The sequence below is a fragment of the Chanodichthys erythropterus genome, chromosome 8 (genome assembly GCF_024489055.1).
Source record: "Chanodichthys erythropterus isolate Z2021 chromosome 8, ASM2448905v1, whole genome shotgun sequence".
Lineage (NCBI taxonomy): Eukaryota > Metazoa > Chordata > Actinopteri > Cypriniformes > Xenocyprididae > Chanodichthys > Chanodichthys erythropterus.
In genome coordinates this window covers 12,504,932-12,528,992 of record NC_090228.1, presented here as the reverse complement: position 1 = coordinate 12,528,992, position 24,061 = coordinate 12,504,932, and the positions used below count along the sequence as shown (strand labels likewise).

The following is a 24,061-nucleotide window of genomic DNA, read 5'->3' as shown; positions in this document are numbered from 1 at the left end:
GTTTTTCACGTTGTTAGGGAGAGAAAGGAAGTAGAGAAGGCGCCTGAAAATGTAAATTACTCACGGGATTGCCTTGAACGTTCTCTGGCCACTCCCTAATCTCCTGCTGTTGACTCACGTCTGCTATTGGCAGCCTCGACCTCTGTTGTTCTTCAATAAAGGATTGGGTCCATGCTTTTTATACAAAGAAGGTCAATGAAACCAGATCCTCCAACCAGAAGAAAAAAAATGCAAGTGCTTTCAATACTCTAAACACACTCTGTCTTTCCACCCTTACCTTATTACATTTATATTGGAGCCTGAGGCAGTCTGCTTTTTTTCATGAGACGGCGAGGAAATTCTGATTGCGAGGCAGATTACTTGCTGCTCTTGATTTTGCCATGAGATCCCAACATCTAGTTTTTCTTTTTGCCGGTTATTAAGCAGCAACGGAGGACACTGAGCTCCTATTACAGAAAGAAAATATATTAGCTTCACATACATAAAGAGAGAGCGAGATCTTGGTAAATGTTGTTCTGCTATCGCAAACCATTTTTCATAAACCCTCAATGCGGATTTTGCCTCAGTCACTGACAATGATTAATAGCTCCTGTCAGTCACGTCACTATGATAATAAGTGTTTATACGCATTTGTTTCTCACTAGGTGATTACGCCCTGGAAGTATGCAATATTATGTGTAAATGCTGTCGGTTGGATAGTTCTAGTAATGCATGTTCACCAGATAAACTTTTGCCTTTGCAAACAGACAAACTCATCGCTTCAGGGCATTTCCTGAGGCATAAAATCATTTTGAATCACCAGTGGTATTGATGTGACTGGAAATTAATCAAGAGAAGCTGAATCGGAAGTACATTATCTTTAGAAAGGGATTGGTAAGATTTTTTAAATGTTTCTGAAAGAAGTCTGTTATGTGCATCAAGGCTGCATGTTTTTGGGGGGACCCAAAATACAGTAAAAACATTAAAATTGTGAAATATTATAACAATTATAATAGCTGTGTCCTATTTTAAAATGTAATTTATTTTTGTTATGACAAAGCTGAATTTTCAGCATCATTACTCCAGTCTTCAGGGTCACTTGAACCTTCAGAAATCATTCTAACATGTTGATTTGGTGCTTAAGAAATATGTATTATTATTATCAATGTTGAAAACAGTTGTGCTGCTCAATATATATATATATTTTTTTCAGGATTTTGAATGGTAACTTTTTAATGTTAGTGTGCATTTTTCCTGATTGGATCTATCTGATTATGAAAATACCAAAATGCCCTAAAAGATGTATTCTTGATGAATATCATTTCGATCTGAGATCCATAAAAGGTGACTTATGCATCTGGTTTTCCAGCTTTGGTGTGTGCTTTGGGTGGGGCGATCTGATTTTTTTTAAACCAATGGCAGACAGGGGGAGTGCTCTGGAACCCTTAGTAGGATGTTTCTGTAAGTGCAGCACTATCCTAGTCCAATTCTGCCTTCTAATATAGACAAACACACACAATAAAAAAAAAAAAAATCTATGGGCCAAAAATCCTTGCGCAGTTATGTTCTTTGAGAAATTTGTTCTGCTGTTTTGAATCAGGCTTAGTGTTTGAAATCTAATTGTAAATGTAGTAGATATAGACTAGTTGATTAGCATAGAATTTTTCAGAAACACACACACACACAAAAAAAAAACATTTGTTTATTAGACAGATCACATGACCCACGTAGCCCAAACTGCCATACTGTAGGCTAAGGAGCTACAATATGCCCCCTCTTAATGACTGTTTACCAGCAAACAATGCATTGTGAATATCAATACACACGCTGATAGAGAGAGAACAAGCATTTATTTCAAACATTTGCCTCTAGATTTGCATGAGGTCTATTTGTTAAGTGCCTCTGGAGTCTCAAAGGTTTGTGTGGATTTTAGTGCACACTCATGTTCGTGTGCATGTGTAAGTACAGAGAAAATTTGTATGTCTTCTCTTGATTACTTCTTGTCAGCCACCAGGCCTCACATCATTTTATGGAGAGGTCAAACCACCGTCACCTCTTGTCGAACATGGTTATTTGCTGTAGGTCTTGTCGTTATTAGTTTTAATGGTTTATTCAAACAGCTTTGTTGAACGAAAGGTCTTTAGGGCCCCTTTTAGAGTTTAAATGCCAGGGAACCCTGTTTGAGCAGAAGTCTGGTTTTTGGAGAGAAGTTAGAGCCCAGAGGGCAAGTAATAACGAATTTACATGAAGTTAACTTAAGTGCTTGGGAGACTAGCACTCATTCACACCCCAGAGAGACACACACACGCACACACACACACACACACACATGATGTGATGGAGACACAGTGACTGGTGTGTTATGCTTGGAGCAGTGCCATACACTCCTTTGCTTTGCATGTGTGTGAGCAGGATTCAAATTAACACTCGAGATGTGAGTTAAAATTGCTTTCTGGTGAGTAAATATAGCTAGTTGGCGTGTGTGTGTGTATTATATGCCAAGCCTGAAATGTGACGATACCAGCATTTTGAGCACTGTTGATTCTTAAACACCTCTGATTGGCCATTGTGTTTACGTTCTCAACAGATATGTTATTTATTTATCTATTTATACTTGTCAGGGCTCGACAATAAGGACTGTCCGATGGCCCGGGGCCAGTGTGAACGATGCTCGGGACAGTAGACGGAGCGGTCACTTGCCCGATTGGGCCAGTGCTGTAGGGTGTGCGTTATATATCATATATTATATCTAACTGTTGATTTACAGTCTGATATTATCGAGTATGTCCACCAAACAAAAACCCACCCATTGAGTGCACACATGCAATACGTGACATGCGTGATTTAGGCTATTAAAACACCTTTAGAATGCCCCCGAATTCAAGGTAAGAGACAAAAATGACCTTGTATATCTTTCATATTTATATAATTTAATATAGTTAACCAATATTAAACAAAGAGCATCGTTTTTGTCTAAATATCAGCATGATTACAAATGTGATTTTATACAGCGTACAGTTTAATGAAGAACCTATTATCAAGTGACTTACATTTTAGAAACCAAATCACCTGTTTCACTCTATTTCGCCTACGAAAATAGTTCCAAAGTCCACAGAATTGTTTTGCGTCTCTGAGAATGAATCGGTTGAATCTCAATGACTCACTCATTAATAGTGATTCGCTGCCACCTACTGGTGGGTTTAATTTCACATTTAAAGTGTCTTTTCATTTTTAAAATAATGTCAATTAACAGTATTTAACGTTTTATATTTTCAGCATTTCAAAACATTATGAATCTGTAACTGCTCTTGACTGATTAACTTAATAAAGTTTAATCTATAGTACATTAGATTTCTGTACCTGAAAATCTACTGTTTAAACCTACATGAAAAATTTAAAGCACTGTTTGTTTATTTAATATGTGTTTGTTCTGTTGTATTTATTTTTGCTATTACTCAAATTTTAAATATTGTTAAACAAATAAACAGTAAGTAATAAAATAGGAACAAGTAATAAAATTATAAGTCATAACCCTATTTATTAAAGTTACATGTATCAAAAACAATAGCTAAGCTTATTTTATAGGCCCATTTTCTTTTCTTTTACTTTATTAATTTTTTGTTGTAGGGCCAGTGAAAATGTTGGCGGGGCAAGTAAAAATTTGAACCACTGGCCCGACTGGACCAGTAGAAAAAATCCTTAGCGTTGAGCCCTGCTTGTATATTAATATATTTACTTTATATTTATTTATATGCATTTTTTAAATTATGTATTTGCAAACAGTGCAAAAATCTTCTAATTTTCCATTGGCAAATGTGGCAAACAGTTAATTTTGGACCTTATGTATAGAGTATGCATTTCTGCCAGCGTTTCCTATTTGTTAGTTGCATTGTGGGAAGCCATAGTTTAGCCAGGTGACTCTGATAGAGTGAAACTCTGCAGTCTTATACATCAAGAGCTGGGGAATTATAGCCCTTGTGTAATAATAAGCAATGGAGTCAGATATATAGCCCCTTCCTGAAATTATCGACCCTCTGCTGTGGAAGAATTATAGGCGGACTCACCTGTCCTCCCCACTAGTTCATAATCTGTGAGAGAGGGAAGCCAGAGTGGAGGGGATGGAGAGAAAAGGGCAGTTTTCAATAAATAGACCCAAAGCCTGGTCATAGATCCAAAGGAAGATGGTATCAGGAAAGACGCATGTTCCTCTCTTTTCAGATGTTCTGTTTCAAAACTTAGCTGACTTATTACCTTCCAAGACAGATCCTTATACTGTATATGACTGATTTGATTTTGTAACACTCGACATAAACACCAACTTGTGCGTCATCTCATGGGAGACTTGTCTTGCAGTTGTTTATTAGCATGTTGCTAAGCTAATAACATGATATTTGATAATGCATAGAGTACACACATATTAGGTAAAATATTACTTTTAATTATTAACTTTTTATCAGTACTTACAATTTAGTAAGTCAGTTTTAATGAAATTCAAGCTTATTTATAGTCAGTATTTCTTTTGCCTCGTCTGCCATCTTGCATTTGTTTTCACTGACACTTTCGCAGTGAATTCTGGCATTGCCATTTCTGTGAAGGATGCATATGATGCTGCCTTGGACTTTGGCTAAAACATCTGAACATCTCTATCTTTTGGAACAGCCTTCAAGTTTTAAAATGGTGCCTTAGTAATCAGCTCTTTAGGTTTTGGAGTGGAGCAAGAGTTTCTCTCTCAAGACTTGGTTTGATGGATATATTTGCTCTCTCAGCAGTAATAGTTGTGATATATCCCAGAAGTCTGAACTGCTGTAATCTATTCCACGATCCATGATCTAGCAGAGAGGCCATGACACAACATGTCAGCGGAGATGGAACGCTTTACTGGTTCGGAACCCGCTGGATGGTGAACGAGGGGGAGGGGAAGTTGTTTTCCTTGAGATCCTGACAGACAGTAATACTCCTTTAGTTTTTGATCTGAGTTCAGCTTCCATGAAGTTTCTCAGACTTGTATTTGGCTCTGGAGTTGATCCTGCATCATAGTTCGATTTAAAGCTTTCAGGGCACCAAACGGAGGGAGAGCATCAAAATCTCGTCATGCCTGGCGGGGGTAATTTGACCCAGAGGAGCTGACAGAAAGATTGGAAGGAGAGCGAGCGAGAGTGAGGTGAATATGTGAAGGGGGATGAACGGGTAAATGAATTAGAGCTGGTTTCTGTCTGAGCATTTGCTCGGTAAAACAAATTCACTGTGGCGAACCAAAGACAGACCATCTGCCTCAGCCAACTTTAATCGTAATAAATTTACCAACACACAGTTTTTATCCTCTTATTTAAAATTTGACATTTTTACACATAGGCTTGTATTTAGCATCCCCATATTTATTGTTCCAACTAGAGTTATGGATTTAAATACACACAAAACTTAAGTATTACATTTTTGAATTTATCCTGCACTTTTTGTGCTACAGACATCAGTTATACTTCAAAAAATGTGGGTTGTTGAGGCCATTTTTAGGGAAAGGAATATCAAGGACACTTTTGACTAGAGGCCACAAGAATTTTCACATTCACACCAAGGACAATAGCCCTTGTGAAATACCACTGTGCCCCAGTAAAATATTACTGATAAATCATTGTCTATCAATGGAGATTACCATATACCAACCTGTTAATATTTAAGCAATTATGTCCTGTGTGATTTCCATCAGCTGTACACACCACAACTATAACAATAACGACACAGAGAAACAATATTGTTTGAATCACTTTCAGAACAAATTTTTCCAGCTGATGACCGAGTAATAACATTGACAGCCAGTAAGAATCCATTAGACTTTAAAGAGCTTTAACATAACTGACATAAATGCAGTGCAAATTTATAATAAACAGAATGTTATCGTGTGTTTGTGTCGATGCTAATATAAAAGTGTCTTTTATAGTTACCATTCTTTGTGTGAACGGGCCTTTAGGCCGATGATAACCACCCAGAATGTCCTAGCAATCGCATAAAAATCACTTTAACAGCCACTTAGCAGCACCCTAGCAACCACTCAGAACACCCTAGCATGGCAGTGAGTATTGCACCAGTGAGCACCATTAATTTTCTCCCAAAAATATCTTATTTTGCTGTTTTAGCTAATGCATGATGTCCTGACAGGCCATATCCCTTCAAGTAAACCGCCTCTTGTCTGTCTACAACTGGGTCGATAAATGAGAGCACTGAGTTCAGAGGTCATGAGAGTGAGCTGCTGAAAGGAAATCTGCAGGCCTCCGTTGGCTGTCTTGACACAGACTTTGGCCTCCAAATGAGGTTTTAATTGACTTGTAAAATTCTTCTGTGTTTGTTGAGGGTTTTTTTCTTCAGACTTGAGGTCACATCAGGTCTTGGCGTTATGACAAGTTCTTCTCCGCATGCCTCTCCACATCTCTTCTTTTTTCTGTGTCTTTGGCAGACACAGACAGGTATGACACGTAACGATTCTGTTGACCTTTCACTGTGTCACTTGGTATTTTGATAATAATACGGTTGTGTACCCTCACTGTGACAGTGTCTTTCTGGAAGCTCCTGAGAAACAATTAGCTGTCAGATGTGGTGAGACTGGCCGTGTCCCAAGCCGCCCGCTGAGGAGCTTCAGCTCTGACAGAGTATCGATTCTCCTTCCTCTTCCATCCTCTTCCTCCTGCTATCTCAGACGTGCATCTTCCCTATTCTGATCTTTCCACTGGATGCAAAGTTAAAACTGCAGAAGGGAGGACAAATCTCTCCGGTACACTCTCTTATTCTGTCTCACTTTCTCTGAAATGATATATTGTTTCTTTAGAAATGATTTTCTTAGCCTGGGAAAGAGAGTGCGATTCGGGCACTTTGTCAGATATATTAAAAGCAAAAGTTATGAGAGCTGAACCAGAGGAAGATGGATCCTTTCGCTTACTCGACAGAAGTACAGTTATTCCGCTAGTCATCATTTCCGGGGGTTTGACAGATGTCTGAGTGCTCGACTCCGAGCTGTCATTAAAGCAAAAGGGAAAACTGCAAATACAAAGAAATTCGGAAATTCATATGCATCTTTTCACTTAGGTTGTTATAAAATGGAACAACATAACATATAACATATAACATAACATAACATATAACATAACATAACATATAACATAACATAACATAACATATAACATAACATAACATATAACATAACATATAACATAACACATAACAACATATAACATAAAATAGAACATAACATATAACATATAACATAACATATAACATAACACATATAACATAACATAGAACATAACATAGAACATAACACAGAACATAACATATAACATAACACAGAACATAACACAGAACAACATATAACATAACATATAACATAACATATAACATAACATATAACATAACATATAACATATAACATAACATAGAACATAACATAACGTAACATATAACATAACATAACATAACATATAACATAACATAACATAACATATAACATATAACATAACATATAACATAACATATAACATAACATATAACATAACATAACATAACATATAACATAACATATAACATAACATATAACATAACATAACATAACATAACATATAACATAACATATAACATAACATATAACATAACATAACATATAACGTAACGTAACATAACATAACATATAACATAACATAACATATAACGTAACGTAACGTAACGTAACGTAACGTAACGTAACGTAACGTAACGTAACGTAACGTAACGTAACGTAACGGTCATAGCACAATGGTCATAGCACAGAAATATTGAGTACCAGTGCAGTAAAGTGGTTATATCCTTTTGTTTGTGTGTGATGCATTACTCATTTTTTCCTCACTTTTGTTGCCCTTGTATCAGACTTTCAAATCCCCATTAATACTGGTAGAGGAGTTTTTAAAAACCCCAAATTGTGAAATCCCTCAGAAATAGCAGTAGGAAGAGAAAGAGTAAAATATAACCGCTCTCACTTCCTCTGACTGCCTATTAAAAAATTATGCTGCTGTCTAAGTGCTGCAGCCTGCTTGTTTTAAACCATCCACCTGCTTCCTGAGGTTCACTTAAAGTGTCTAGCGTCTAATGTGTTCATGTTATGCTTTTTTATTAAATTGAATCAATACTCAGTTTTCATTTCTATAATGCTCAATATATGAAGCATGGATCATAATGTAAGCCCACCGGTCAAAGCCAGATGGAGACTCTTTGCATGCATAAATTGTCATTGCTGATGAGATCACAGCCCAGATTTCTCCACAATCGAAACCTGTGGACTTAGGCTGTGTGTGTGTGTGTGTGCAAGTGGGTTGGGGGTGGACCAATCTACACACATACTGATTATAGTAATTGTGCACTAATGGATATCGCTGCCACCACCAGTCTGAACTTGACTGCAGTCATCACCCTTTAATCTCTGGTGCAATGAGTCACGGGTCTCAGTACCTGTCTCTGAAATGTTTCTCTCTCTTTTTCCCTCTATTTCTGCTAAGTTGTTTCTGCATTATTCCCTATAAGCTGAATTGGTTTTCAACAGCCTATTAAGAAATTATCAGAGCATTGCAGCCAGTGCAGAATCCCACACAGCCTGTACAGAGCTCCAGGCAGCTTGAAAATGCCCTGCTTTCTTACTGTATATCTGCTGTACAGATCAGCAGCTGGGTGTTTGGACCGCATCAGATGTAAAGTAGGCAATTGTGACTCTCAAACTAGCTCTTTCTCATTATCTCTTGCTTATCTGGGTCAAAATTAGTCAAATATTTGAAATTTTAACCTTCAGTTTGACTTATATATTATATATTTTATATTATATATAAATACAGTTGTTGTTTATGTTGGGTTCTATTCATATCATAAAGTCACAATTTCTAGCATCCCATTTGAAAATCTGTGATAGAATGAAATTAAGTTGAATTTCATCATGGAAAATTGGTTGGAATATTCAATATTGATTTAGATGAGGTTATATGTCATTGAGCAAATATAGAAGCACTCAGGGAGCCACTTTTAAGCAAAGAAAAAACATCAAAAGTAAAAGTTAATACATTACTGTATATTCTCTTTAGCAAACATATTCAAAGACCGTTGTGCAAAAACACTTTTAAATGAATCTTCCCTTTTTCGTAATTGTACATGTGCTAGCATTGCCATTTTCTTCTTTACACATCTGTCATGTGTTGTACAAAACAATGTTAGATAACACTTTATTTCAGGGTTATTATACAAAATCTACCTTACTAACTATTAATAAGCAGTAAATTAGGAGTTAACTGAGGCAAATGTTGTAGTTAGTGAATATGTGTTCCTTATACTGAAGTGTTAGCATAGTTATATTCTAGGAAGCCAGAGATATCAAATAGAAATATTGCATATTTGACTTTGAATGGAACGCAGCATTATTCCTCCCATTCTTTTGGGGAATTTGAATAGAAAGTGTATTGTAATACAGATTAGAGATTTTCCTCTTGCCTCATCACATGAGCTAGCATTAGCGATTAGCCTACTCACACAGCTTAAGCAGCACAATGGCTCAAACTAAAATAACCACTTGTCTCTTCTATTTACAGTTACAGCAGTTATTATTCCTGATTTAATATGGTGTATGGGTTCTGGGCAGTTCTTTGGAGATGTATGTGGTTATTCTATTGAAGAGAGAGGGTGGCATTGGGAATCTTACTTGGTTTTGCTGTCTAAATCACGTTGACTCGTAAACGCAGAAGAAGCCAAAGCTGATTTTCCTCCTTTCTGCATAGAAAAGTGTGTGAAAGGGAATTGCTGGAAAAACCAGGTCATGCCAGCCTAAGGTGGTCAAGCTAGTCAAACAGTGACAGTGTTTTTTTTTTTGTAATATGGTTACATTTGGGTTGCATTTCATGAACCCCTTGTACTATGTACATGTGATTTATTTTATTGCATGCAATCTCTCTGCATGTTTGTGACCTGTCATTATGGTTCGATATTTAATTATGTTGATGTGTTTTTCCTTTTGAACTAAGCAAGATACCACACAACTCTCTCTGCTAACATGCATTATTATGCATACACACATACAAATACACACAAAACAAACTGTAACTCTGCATTTCTGTTCCAAACATGTCAGTTTCTCTGATTGTGTAATCCATCCTGCTGGCTGTACTGGTTCTTCACCAAACCATTCATGCTTGTGAGTCATAAATTAAGAAATTGCATTTCAACCACTTGCTTATCTTGCTCGAGTATAAAATGAAAGTGTGTTAAGAGCTTATTGTTTAATTCCTAAACTCCCTGGCCACTCAACCCCACAACGTTATTAAAAAAGAAAAAAAAGTTCTGCCACTTCTAAGCAACACTCAATCATTTTTTTCCAGCTGATAACTTCAAAAACCTCTCCATCTAAATCAGCCATGCTATTCCAAACATTCACAAAAACAGCTACATAACCGTCACTGTGTACACAACCGCTTTTCTAGAAATCACTTTCTCTTGAAGTAGTAAAAAGCCATTAAAAGCTACATGCATCAACCCTGCTTCTACCACAAAACAAACTCCTGTTAGTGATTATATGTGTATGACTGAATGTAATGCCCTTTAATACAGTAGTTTTAATTTCTTTTTTTACAGTCCAGAGGCACATTGGTGGGCATAAAACTGAGACACATACAACAGAAAAGATACAGGCACAAAGTCTGGAAGAGTTAATGCAAGATGGATAGATAGATAGACAGAGAACAAGGAAATATTGGGAGATTGTAAAAAGCAATATGCTCTCTGGATGATGAAACATGTGTCATCCTGAAACAGTGTGTGTATGTCTTGAAACAGTGGCATGTGTCTTCAGGAGTGCCTTGAATCCTGTGTGTGTGCATCTGGTTTCTGGTCTCTGTCAGCATCAGATGTCCCCATCTGAATCCATGCATTTGTGGACCTTTTTTGTGTGAAAAAAAAAAATTATCCATGGCTCGTTTGGACTGTTTGTTTCAGAACCAGGTTCATTTTATCTCTTAGTTTGGTTCATTTAGGCATATATGAACACTGCAATCACATTCAGATCTGCGAGATCGCCTTAATGAGGTGGTCTATGCTCGCTTAAATTCAAACTCTGGAGTGATTCGCTTGTGGTGAGAAAGCAATCCAACCCAATCCAATGAACCAGGCTGTATCACAATACATGATGGGTAATTAAGTACATTGTGTGAGAAGTGTTTTTGCTAATGCCTCTCAAAATGAATTGTGGATCTGCAGTAAAGACAAAGTGAAATGCCTAATTGAAATTTGGTCAAATACATATTTCAGAGCAACTGTCCAAATCACATAAAAATACAGATAAAGTAATATAACAACAGCTACACAGAAATCCACAATAAGCCTGTGGAGCTGGTGTCTGTTTATCCTGAAGGCTGACCGCTATGAGCGGAATCCCGGAACATAAGCAGGTGAGCTCTGACCAATGAGAGGACAGTTTACTCACACTTGACTTGTATTGACACATTTTGGACTATTTAGAAATGTTGCTTTGAGAAAGAAAACCAAACCAAAACGGAATTGCAAAATTGTAACCATTCTAATCCCCGTTTTGGAACAAAGCAAATGATTTACGGGAAAACGCCCTTAATGTCTTGAAAATGTAAAAAAAAAAAAAAAAAAAAAAAAAAAGCTGAAAGGTGCTTGAAGTTTAGGTTTAAGGGATAGAAAATAGCTCAGCATAAAAGCAACAGAAAGTTCCCGATGTGTTTCTGCTGTAAATGTAGGAATTGCATAAGACACAGAGCGTAAACAGAAAAGGTCTGGTCTGTCTACTAGGAAAAATATTGCCTTCATTGCAACACACACACATTCTTTCTCTCAAAACACAGATGTTGGCATGTAAATGCTGTAATTGGTATTGCATTCATAATGTACCATGTTCGCCTTTTAGACGACCATAAATCAGCAAACATCGTCCTAATACCATTCGACATCAATCATCCACTGTTTGTATTATACATGGGCAAACACACTCTCGGTGAATGCTCATCGCTTGTTTTTAAAGGGCTTTGGAAAGACTCTTCCATAATGCCTTGGTGGATGTGCTCGTGGGTGGTTTTTGCTGGTCCAATTATGAACCACTTCAAAATCAGAATCAGCGCTCTGAGTATGTAGCGCTGACTGATTAAGGTGTTTGAAGGTCAGCTTTTGCCTTCATTGAGCGCAACAAATGTCCCCGCAAGGATAATAAAACGTGAAATACACTGTGTGGTTCCCATGAGGAAAATGGCTTATAAACATATAAACATACTAAATGTTTTAATTAAAATGTGAAAACGCAAGGTTTCCCTGAGCGGTACATTCTGAGGTAACATCCATCCATCCATCCATCCATCCATCCATCCATCCATCCATCCATCCATCCATCCATCCATCCATCCATCCATCCATCCATCCATCCATCCATCCATCCATCCATCCATCCATCCATCCATCCATCCATCCATCCATCCATCCATCCATCCATCCATCCATCCATCCATCCATCCATCCATCCATCCACATTTCCTTCCATCCATTCACCCACATTTCCATCCATCCATTCACCCACATTTCCATCCATCCATCCACTTACCCACATTCCTGTGATATCAAAGCTGAATTTTCAGCATCATTAGTCTTCAGTGTCACATGATCCTTCAGAAATAATTCTAATATGCTGATTTGATGCTCAAGAAACATTCATTATTATTATCAATGTTGAAAACAGTTGTGTACAAATTTTATTCAAAATGCTTTGATGAATAGAAAGTTCAAAAGAACAGCATTTATTTAAAATAGAATATTTTCTAACATTATAATTGACTTTACTGTAACTTTTGATAAGTTTAACTCATCCTTGATGAATAAAAGTATTGATTAATTTTATTTCTATCCCCCAAAAATAAAATTAAATTTCTTACTGACCCCAAACTTTTGAACGGTAGTGTTTAATGTTACAAAAGATTTAGATTTCAGACAAATGCTGTTCTTTTGAACTTTCTATTCATCATAGCATCATGAAATAAAAATGTAAATAATGTTTTCAACATTGATAATCATAAATGTTTCTTGAGCAGCAAATCATCATATTAGATTGATTTCTGAAGGATCATGTGACACTGAAGACTGGTTATGATGCTGAAAATTCAGCTTTGATCACAGGAATAAATTACACTTTACTGTATATTGATATAGAAAACAGCTGTTTTAAATTGGAATAATATTTCACAATATTACTGTTTTGTTTGTATTTTTAATCAAATAAATGCAGGCTTGGTGAGCAGAAGATACTTCTTTTAAAACATTAAAAAAATCTTACTGACCCCAAACACAAACGGTTGTGTGTGTATATATGTGTATATATGTGTATATATGTGTATATATGTATGTGTATATATATGTGTGTGTGTGTGTATATATATATATATATATATATATATATATATATATATATATATATATATATATATATATATATATATATATATATATATATATATATATATATATATATATATATATATATATATATATATATATATATATATATATATATATATATATATATATATATATATATATATATATATATATATATATATATATATATATATATATATACACATATATATACATATATACATATATATATATATATATATATATATATATATATATATATATATATATATATATATATATATACATATATATATATATATATATACATATATATATATATATATATATATATATATATATATATATATATATATATATATATATATATATATATATATATATATACACATATATATATATACACATATACACATATACACATATACACAGCTATGGAAAAAATTAAGAGACCACTTCAAGTTCAGAAATCAATGTTAAGTGGTCTCTTAATTTTAATATAATATATATATAATATATATTAATTAATATATATATACACATACACATACATACAGACATAATATCTATCTTACACTGAGTGATAAAAACGATGGCATATGCTGCAGAACATTACTGATTTGTTTATAATTTTTCAACCCTTTCTAACTGATGATTCCAAGACTATCACAAGTCATTCTTGCGATTTCAACCAATCCTCATTTATAATAGCCAGCTAGATACATTAACTTGGAGACATTTTAATTCAGCATAATTCACAACAGCACATTCAGTACATCATAGAAATCCAGATGTTTAAGTCACAAAAACACATGATCATCGTGCATAAGGGTCCATCAGCTGTCTTTTAACTTTCTCACATTGGCCCAAGGCCATCAGGTCATCCTTATTATTGAGCCCTGTTGTTTAGGAAGTTTGTGTGTTAGTTTTGCTATATTTACAATGGATTCTCTCTTGTTACATGACACCGTAGATTTATAAATAGTCAATCATCATTTAACAGGAAATGCTCACCTTGCTTAAAGTATATTGCAGTCAATAGAAAGTAAATGTATTTTACTGAACTGAAAATGTTCAGGGTGAGCCGTCAGACCCGAGCAGCTAAGGTTTAGGTGGGAATGACGATGCGTGACAGAGTGTGAGAACTGACCACAGTATTTCTTATTAGATGGATTTCCTGTATAAAGCCCCTTTGGCATTAGGCATAGTGGGTCATACAGTGGGTTAGCCATAGAGGATTTGTGAAGTATTAATGCCTGCAGCTGTGGTTATTGGAATTTATTCATTATGGAAATTACGGAGGCTCCTTAAATCCTTCGTAATGAGTGTAGTGGCATGAGGGTTTTGACGACATGTTCTACGGTCCAAGTACAAGAACTATAAATGTGATGGCTAAAGTCCGTTCATTAGGGCTATGCCGAATAATTTGCCCCCTGAAAATGTTATCTAATCCCCTATAATCCACAGAGTAAAGTTTAAAGAGGTGCAGTTCAGGGTAAAGTAGGTCACCATGTAGTGGGGGGGTCAGATTTTGCTTACATTCTAGGGTTCAAATGTCCCTACAAGGATATTAAAAACTGAAATCACCTACATTATGAGGAGCTGCCAATGATCACCAGGAGGAAGTAGTCTGGTCCCACTTCATATTAGGTAGCCTTAACTATATACTTGCATTATCAATAAGTACAGTGTATTTATTGTGTTCATATTGTATTGCAAAACACTTTTGCTGCTATTGAGGTGGGATATGGGTCAAATTAGGGACAGGGTTGGTGATATGGGTTGGTTTAACGATGGGTTAAGGTGTAAGGATGGGTCAACAATGTACTTACAGAAATTAATTACAGATGTAATTACATGCAGGTATTTTTAAAATATAAGCACAATGTAGAAACATGTATGTACACAATAAGTGCATTGTATCAAATGATTAATTTAAATGTAAGTGCATAGTAGTTAAGGCCATCTAATATAAAGTGGGACCAGTAGTCTTATAAAAATATTAATGTCTCTAGTGAAACATAAAAAGATTTGCATGATATTTTTTTTATTTTTAATTATATCAATTTTTTATTTGCTGATTATTTTCAGTATAGACATTTTAATATATTAGTATTCAATAAATAATTTATTATTATGTAATAATACTATGTCAAATATTGTTCTTTTTTTGCGGCAACGTTTTGTTTCTGATTTACTGCCCATTTATGCAATATCATATATATTGGCTTAACTGTATATCAGCCTATGGCCACCCAACTCTATATTGGCATTGGCCATTAAAAACCCAATATCGGTCGACCCCAAATGCTGATATAAATGCATGGTAATGATAGTAACTAAGATGCAATAAGAATTGCTGTATTAAAACTTATTATTTACTTATTTAACTAAAAAATATATATATATATATATATATATATATATATATATATATAAAATATAATTAGTAAAATAAGTAAATAATAATAATAAATTATTATATATATATATATATATATATATATATATATATATATATATAAACTTCAAATGAGCAATAAAATCGAATTTACTTTAGTATCCACCGATAAGGCAGTTTTGTGACTGACACAGAGGGGGCACTACCACTTCTTTTTAATCAAGACAATTAGCCAGTCTCAATAATTTCACAATATCCACTGGTTATTTGACCTGCCCGATATGTCGTCTATCACTAGTCAGCGGTTTTATGAATAAATTCAGCTCTGGGTAAATTGAATTGACCCCTGTGTGATCTTTCTGACAGATTTCTATTGTATTTTTTTGCTCCCAAAAACCCTCTTTAGCAGTAATAATCACTTTCTCTTTCTTTCCATCTCTTTCCCCATCTCTCTGAAGACTGCTGAATCTGTCAGCCCTGGTAAAGTTATTGACTTTTACCCACAATCCTGTGCAATAGGGAGACTTTTCTGTTGACAGACTCTAGGAGTCACACCTAATAAGGTGTGTGTGTGTGCGCATGTGTTGGCCTGCGGCATTGGAGCCTCGGCTAATTAAACCCCAGTGTAATTTATTAATACAATGTGTTCTGGATGGAGCTGCTGGTTGTGTGTTTAAGTGAGAGCAATTAGGAAACCTATCAAGCGGAAAAGATACGTTATCTCTGCAGTAAACTCCATAGCTGCAGGGAAAACAGGGAGAGAGGGATGGAAAAGGAGGGATAGATAATGCTTTAGGAAGCTTTTGCTTGCTTCATTGCCTTGCAGAGAAAATTTTTTGCCCCCTACACTATTCAACAAACTATATTTTAACTTGGTTACCACAGGATTACACCTGAAATCCACTATTAATGTTACTCTCTTAAGAAAAATTCCAAAAAATGTACTGTTAATATGAAGGAATTGATTAGGTGTTCTTTTCAGTTATGCATTGCATTGGGTTTTTCTGCAGATTTATTTTCTTGCGCTGTAATTTGCAAAGATTAAATGACTGTATGGTTGTTTTTTTTGTTGTTGTTTTTTTTCTTAGTCCAGTGAAAGTCAATCGGGACCAAAACAACATTGGACCCCATTAACATTCATTGTACTGAACTAAAAACTAAATAATTTTCAAATTATCGTCTTCTGTGTTCTCCAGTCAGTTATACAGGTTTGGAACGACATGAGGTTGAGTAAATCATTTTTGAACGATCTATCCCTTTAATTAGAAAGAGGCATCCATCCACATACTTCTGGCCATAGCAATTCACTTGCTTATTCACCCATCCGTTCATTCATTTAGCTTCTATTCCTCCATCTAAATGCTTGTTTTTGCTCTTCAAGCTGGCAAGCGAAGCAAAATTTGCCGGCCGATAGTCTGGAATGTGGATCGCTGTGTTATTTTACACTCCCATCAGGGGCACGATCCCACCAGAGGACACACACACAAAGACGGCCTTGTTGCGGCGGTGCCGAGTCGTACTTGGCTTCCTCTGTCTCTGATTGTCTCCCTCTCTTCCTTTCCAGTGGTCTCTCTCTCTCTCTCTCTCTGTCTTTTGTTAACATGCTAGCACACGTGCACAATCGCTCACAGCTAGCGTTAAGTGGTTACCATCTACCCTAGCATTACTTCAAGGGCACTCTGAAGCGAACAGTTCTTTAGTATTCAATTTTGTTATATTATCATGGACACGCCAGATAAAAGTACTTTAAAATGCTTCAGAATACACACTCGCACATAACGGCGCACGTTGTAAACTATTTGTATTCATGTCGAGGTTTCATTCGTGTGAACTCGAGGCACACGGAGGTGCGAAGACAATCCCTTAACTTTGTGTGTGTGTGTGTGTGTGTGTGCATATTTGAGGTAATGGCTCAGGGGATCCTCTCTGTATTCTTAGCTTGTTGAAGGCACTGAAGTGGAGAGAATTATAGATTCGGCACAATGAGCAGTCAAATTTAATCAACATGCCTGCTGTTCTCCATGAGCCACTGGGAGAGATGACACAGCTCCACGCCACTGCCTGCGTGTGTCTGTGTGCATACGTGCATGCCATGAGTTTGTTTCGGAGTAGCAGAATGCAAAGGAGCCAAACTTGTCGACATTTGTTAGTGTTTAAGTTATTCATGTTAATAAGGGAATGTGGAATCGGAATCACGGTGAAAGAACGTATCGCCCCAGACTGTAGAAATTGATGCTATTTACTTAATATTCTTGCTGCATACCTATGCAGGCTGTTAGTTAAAGGGTTAGTTCACCCAAAAAATGAAAATAATGTCATTGATTACTCACCTTCATGTCGTTCTACACCCGTAAGACCTTCGCTCATCTTCGAAACACAGATTAAGATATTTTGATTAAATCCGATGGCTCATTGAGACCTCCATTCACAGCAATGGTTTTTCCTCTCTCAAGATCCATAAATGTACTAAAAACACATTTAAATCAGTTCATGTGAGTACAGTGGTTCTACCTTAATATTATAAAGCGACGAGAATACTTTGTGTGCGCAAAAAAATAAAAATAATGACTTTTCAACAATATAGTGATGGGCCGATTTCAAAACACTGCTTTGGAGGTTTATGATTTTTAGTTTGTCTGGGTGAACTAACCCTTTAAGGTTGACCTGTTTAGGCACTTTTTTATTGATGCCAAGGACGCACAAATAATATGATCCCATTGCAAATAAATATAATGGCAGCTAATCCACCTTATTTTTATCATTACCAGCAGGCACAGCCATTTTTATCTTGAATGTGCAAGGCTTCCAGTTATTTTAGATGTGGAAAAATTGTAGTTTATGCTGCTTGGTATTGCAAACTGATGTTTGTTATCATATTATTTTAATTTATTATCATAATCATAAACTTTCTGGAGTGCAGTGCAAATTACTGTACTGATGCTTCAATTTATTTTTTAAGTTATTTACTTATAGCGGATAATGAATCTAAAGTCTCACACATTTACATGAAGAGACTTGCAGAGGTGGATATATTTTCATGTACCAATACCCATTAGGGGTATAATGGTACATGAATTTGTACCGAACCGTTTCGGTGCAGGGCTTTCAGTACGATCCAGGTGTGTACCGAATGCATTACATTGCAAACTTAATGGATAAGATGAAAGCAGTACACAATGAATACAACAATGTCAAACGGTCATATCTCATGTAATCGCTCAGTGTTTCAACGGCGGAAAGACATCACCATAAAACAGCTTGTAAACAATGTCACGTATAGCAGTGACCTCAGAAAAGCCATTCAGTGTCAACAGCTTGTTAGTTCGCCAGAGAAATGAACTCTTTCACTTAATATATGCACTGTATTAGCCTATATGCGTATTTTACTTAACTTCTTAGTGATGCCTTGATTATTTAATGTATGTCGTGAAAATGACAGCCACTATGTATAAATGATTATATTTCAACAACAAATTAACACTTTTTAGATACAAGTGGAACGTTTTTAATAAGGATATTTGTCTTACATAGATGCATTGATTCACTTCAGAAGGCTTTTATTGACCCCCCTGAGCCCCGTGGAGTACGTTTTATGATTGATGGATGTACTTTTTGGACTTGAAAATCACATCCTATAATTACTCCCATTATAAAGCTTGGAAGAGCCGCGATATTTTGAATATAAAAATATAATTGTGTTTGTCTGAAAGAAGAAAGTCATATACACATAGGATGGCTTGAGGGTGAGTAAATTATGGGGTAATTTTCATTTTTGGGTGAACTATCCCTTCAAGTTGATTTAAAGTGCTTTAAACGATAAAATAAATACCCATAAAATACATAAATAATAAAGTACAATGGAAAAATAACACATTATATAAAACTTTTTATAAAATGAAAATGTATAAAGACAAAATTGTTTTTAAAGTCAAATAATTGGCTTTTTATTGTCGCTGTACTAAAAGCCCAGCAAATTAAAATATTTGAACTTTAAGGGTTTTGAATTTAGAATTTTAAATTAAATCAAATTTTAAATATTTGAATTTTAGTTACTTATTACCGTTTGTATTCTTAAAAAGTAATTTTGCAGCCTTGCTGTTTCTGGTTGTCCAAGTTGCTGCCATCTTTGAAATAACGTCAAATGGTGCATCAGATGTGTGACCTCAAGCACCATTCCAGTGGTTATTTCAAGTAGTAAGAGATTTCCAAATTGTCTAGAGTGCAGCATGAATACCAAATAATGCCTCGTTTTGGAGATTAACGGGGATGGGCTGATATATCAGGGCATTAATGAACTCTGTCCTTAACAAGAGTCGTTTAGATTACATTAGCATAACAGACTCTATCCTCACGACTCCGTTGATCCTACGATCTTACAGCATGCACATCACACTCGCGCACGCACGCCTCGCTTTGATCCCTGCCCGTGTAACAGCAGTTGATGTGTTGCTGACAAATTGCATCAAAATTGTTTTTGAAGAGATTTATGAAACTAAACTGCATTTGGGCATTCTGCGCTCAAACCTGGCTTATGAAAGCCTGGGCTACGTGTTTCACTCACTTTCATCTCCCATTCACTTTCTCTCTCTGAGGCTGACAGCTGTAGAATGGAGTGATTATCTGCAGCACCAGTGATTGAGTGCAAAAAAGCAGGAGTGCGAGAGGGAAAGACAGCAAGAGGCAGAGATTGTGATAGAGATGTTTCAGGAACGCTAATGAGGAAGGGGGTAAATTCAGCAGCTTCATAAAGGCACAAATACATGCTGTCTGTCTACATTCTATTTTCAGAGAGATGCTCTTTATCTGTTTGTTTGTCCCCTTTGTCCTCCTGGCGACCATCAGAGCCCTGAACTAGTTCACTTCCAGCCAGAGTAATTACCTTAACCTTTGCACTCGTCTCTCACTTGATTGGGACCAGCTGGGTAGTGAACACACTCTCCTTCACTCTCTCTTCTTCCCTCACACACACACACGTTAGACAAGGGCATTCTTGCTATTAACCTTAATCTGTAAGCGCCTCAGTACAGCTTTGTTCAATTGTAAAAACACTTAAACACTCCGTCCTGCATCTAGTCCCTTCATTTTCCAGTCAAACACCTGAACATGTAGAGTGTATATACTTTATAATAATAAAAAAAAAAAAAAAAAAAAAATATATATATATATTTATATATATATAATATATATATATATATATATATATATATATATATATATATATATATATATAATATATATAATATATATTATTTATATATATATAATATATATATATATATATATATATTATAATATATATTTATATATATATATATATATATATATATATATATATATATATAAAATAATTTATAAAATTATTATTATTTTATAAAATATAAAATAATCAAATTCAATTCTATTATATACATATAATAAATGAACAATAGTCAAGTTTTCTTTTATTATAGTGGTAATGTCAGGATGTTGATAAATTCCATCAGCATTTATGGGAGAAAACTTAAAATTATTATTATTATTTTATATAGAATGATGTGGTTATACACAAAATGAAAGTGAATCAGGATCTGTGCTGCTGATTTCCAAAATAACAAAAAAGCACCGTAAATGTTTCATAAAAATAGTCTGTATGAACTGTACACTATATTCCATGTCTTCTGAAGTCATATGATAGATTTCTGTGAAGGACAAATTAAAATGCAAGCTCTTCGTTTAATTTTCATTGATGCATTGGCAAAATTCAGATCATTGACAAAGTAAAGGAATTTGAATATTTTGTATGCCGCCGTCTGATATATCTGGCTAAGATTATATATTGGACCCTTTTGAACCTTAATTGTGACACCATTTAGTCGTTTACTTCAAAGTCCACTTTGAATGTGCCATTTGGGACAGAGCCAAATTGAGAGGCAGGTCTTCCAGTTTAAATATCTCCCTTTTACATATTCAAAGAGTTCTTTCAATGCTGGCCCACTTTTACCTGTGCATGTCCAGCCACTCGTGGTCCCTCTGATCCCAGCCTTAATTAGTCTGCCGGTCTCACCCGTCAATCATTCCGAGCCGTCCATGGAGACAGTCATTGAAAAGCAAAGGCGGAGGCGGCCATGACAGGAGGGCAGAACCTGGCATCCTACTCTGCATTAATAAACAGTACATTTTAAAGGTGAAGTGTGTGATTTCTATGCCACTTGCATCAGCAAACGAAATCACTTGAACGATGGTTGTTTTCAAACCAAGTAGGTCCTTGGAGAGGTCCCAAGGAGAACCTTGAACCTGGAGAAATCTATACGTTAGCATTGGTTAGCATGTGCACTTTTAAGAGCCCTCCAAGAAAAACATATGTGTGTGTTTGTAATATATCATCTCAACGATAAAAGGAAAAAAAATTTAATGATACGGTAAAATAAAAAATGAAATATTTCATAAAAATAATGTTGGTTTGCTGGCAAAAACAAATATATGCGCAGCTGAGTTCATTTACACTTGTGCAGATCATGAAAGTGTTTCAGTGAAACTGGAAGCGCATATTTATTTAATTAAACCAGTCTTTGAGTTTTGCATTAAGCCATATTGCGGTATTATTTCTAGTCAAAGTAAAGGCCTAGTATAGTAAATTGTCATTTTATTTGCTTGCTTTTTGTTAGCAGAACAATGTAGTAACATCCGTCTACCAGTAGGGGTTAATTGAACCATGTTAACCAATTTGACCTTTTGATTTAAAAAGAACAAATCCTGACCTACCACTGGTTAGACAAACGGATAGCTCTGCCCCAAACTAACTTCATTGGTTGGGTTGATGTTGCTTTGTTGGAATGGTTGGAATCCTGACTCAATTTCCCTGTAACATTAGTTTTTCAGGGAAATTAGCCTATGAATGGTTTACTTATAGGTGTCTCTACATATTAAGCTTGGATAGAAGAAAGTACAGTATTTGAACACAAATCACTTTTAAGACCATTCAGTGAGGGAATATTGTAAATGATGCATGAGTTAGCTGAACTTGATTGTGGAGTGTCAAAAAACAAGCTGCTATGAAGGGTCAAACAAAGTTTGTATGCAAGAGGGGAAGTCTGCGAGCAAGTTTGAGAGAAGATGTGGGGTTTAATATTAACTCGGCAGAGAAATTTCAGTGTACTACCCCCCAGTAATGGTAGTGCTGGTTCAGCACTTGTTTGCTTGTGTACTGAACTACCCATCATGTTGTTTCTTAAAGCAGAGAGAAGGAATAACACACTTGTGCTGCCTATGTGAACCGCAATACACATTCCCAATCACAACATGAGCATCAAACGCAGGCCTCCTTTCCCCCTTCATACTTTTGCTGCATTGCAAATTAATTTACGGTCAGCTCAGGTAAAGATAGCCCTAAAGTCATTTAGAAGAAATGTGTTTGGTTTGGCTCTGGATCAGAACAGAATCAAGAAATAAAGGAAATTCCATCTGAGCCATGCCCTCAGTTGTAAATCCGAGGAACACAGTGATACAGACACACACAAACATACTTCCTACACATTCTTTTTGAGACTGAGTGTTTTAAAGGGTGAGTGGTGGTCACATAAAACTAGATTTTCTGAAAAAATGTGACTGGTGCTTGGAGAACTTCGCTGTTATGATGTTAGGGTGTTTGAGGTGGTTGCTAGGGTGTAACTATGCTGTTGCTAAGTGGTCTTCAACAAGTTGCCATGGTGTTAGGGGTTTTTGCTAAGGTGTTCATGATGGGCGCTGACCCAAGTCAAAATTTCTGTGATATTCTGAAGCCTTAAAATTGTCCATAAGAAAAAAAACTTGTTCTTAAAAAAGTTCTTAAATAACCTTTTAAAGTTTGCATAGCCTTACACTTAAAGGGATAGTTCACCTAAAAATAAAACTTCTGTAATCATTTACTCATGTCATTCCAAGAACCTTTTGTGCAATAGAAAGCTTCCATGGATTTTTTTTTTTTTTTTTTTTTTTGATTCCAATAAAGAACCTTAATTTCTGTTGAACTCAAGAAGAGATTTATCTCTCTTTTTTTCCCCCTTATCGCTTTTGAACCCATTGATAATCAAAGCCATTTTTTGAAGATTTGCTTTTTCTTAAGAACATTATAATGAACATTTTATAATTTATCTTAAGAAATGTTTTTACATTTTCATAAGAATAGTGTTTTTTGAACTTTAAGACTTGAGCCTGAGAATGAGCAAGCAATAGGAAAGCTTGCCTTAGCAAGCTCTGCTAATGACTTATGTTTGTGTGTGTTAACATGCAAATCAA

At 35.5% G+C, this 24,061-nt stretch overlaps 1 protein-coding gene across 2 annotated transcripts in view; it reads left to right on the top strand.

Annotated features, from left to right (window-relative positions):
• The window catches only part of plxnb2a.1 (plexin b2a, tandem duplicate 1), a 118,506-nt gene that overhangs the window by 63,528 nt on the left and 30,917 nt on the right, over window positions 1–24,061 (top strand). The window contains exons 3-4 of one of the 2 annotated variants that reach the window (XM_067391848.1): window positions 6,325–6,437; window positions 6,524–6,742. The exons of the other annotated variant lie outside the window; for it this stretch is intronic. The gene's annotated coding sequence lies outside the window, so the exon portion shown is untranslated. The remainder of the gene's footprint in view (window positions 1–6,324; window positions 6,438–6,523; window positions 6,743–24,061) is intronic. 2 annotated transcript variants of the gene reach the window in all.